The sequence below is a fragment of the Carlito syrichta genome, unplaced genomic scaffold, assembly GCF_000164805.1.
Source record: "Carlito syrichta isolate Samal-C Ts95f unplaced genomic scaffold, Tarsius_syrichta-2.0.1 Scaffold85561, whole genome shotgun sequence".
In the NCBI taxonomy this organism is placed as follows: domain Eukaryota; kingdom Metazoa; phylum Chordata; class Mammalia; order Primates; family Tarsiidae; genus Carlito; species Carlito syrichta.
The window spans coordinates 99,631-100,413 of record NW_007029657.1 but is presented as its reverse complement, the minus strand read 5'-3'; the positions used below and the strand labels follow the sequence as shown (position 1 = coordinate 100,413).

Below are 783 nucleotides of genomic sequence, written 5' to 3'. Positions count from 1 at the left end.
CCCCTCCCTTACTCTAGCTTCCCCCGCCCTTTTCCGTTGCCGGATCCCACCGGAAAGCCAAAACAATTGGGGCCGCGCAGGCGCGAAAAAGGAAACGGAAAGAGCAGGAAGGGCGGGGGCGGGCGGCGCGAGGTGACGGGAAGCGTAACTGAAGGGGGTTCCCGGGAAAGGTCAGGGGTGCGCCCGCGGTGGGCGCGTGCGCGGAGGAGGGTTCGCCCCCAGGGGTCGGGCGGCCGAGGCTTCAGGCTGACCCTGGCAAGAGGTGAGGCCCGAGACTCTCATTGTCGGGAAATCCAGGCAGCGAGACGCCGCGCTTCGTGCCGTGGGCGGTTCTTTAACCCCTTGAATGCTCCCCCGAAACGTCGACGGCAGCAGACGGGGCCGGGGAGTGGGCACGAAGGGGACGAAGCAGCACCAGACCCGGGAAAGTTGGGGAGACGTGGGGCGGGCCGCTGCGTGGCCCCTCTCGTCCAAAACACGCCCTCCCCTGCCGGGCGGTTTCGGTGCTCCCGAGGCCAAGGGCAAGCTCGGAGCAGCGCGCGAGAGGGCCCGCGGTTCGGGGGAACGCGGGCCGACGGGGGGAGAGAGGCGTCTGGGCGCGGAGGGGAGCCTGGGCGTGCGGAGCCTTCCGTGTCGTGCTGCAATGCGGCGGCTCCCCGCGCCCCCAGCCGCCCTCCCCTCTCCGCCAGCTTGTCCCCAAGCCCGGCGCTCGGAGCAGCAGCTGATGGCTACGCCGGCGCTGTTTTGGTTTACTTGGCACAGCTTGCCAGCAAGAGATTGTAA

The 783-nt window shown here is 69.2% G+C and overlaps 1 protein-coding gene across 1 annotated transcript in view; it reads right to left on the bottom strand.

Moving 5' to 3' along the window:
- KBTBD2 (kelch repeat and BTB domain containing 2) overlaps positions 1 to 68 on the bottom strand; it is a 25,986-nt gene extending 25,918 nt beyond the window's left edge. The window contains exon 1 of the mRNA XM_021711762.1: positions 13 to 68. The gene's annotated coding sequence lies outside the window, so the exon portion shown is untranslated. The remainder of the gene's footprint in view (positions 1 to 12) is intronic.
- Positions 69 to 783: the final 715 nt, after the last annotated feature.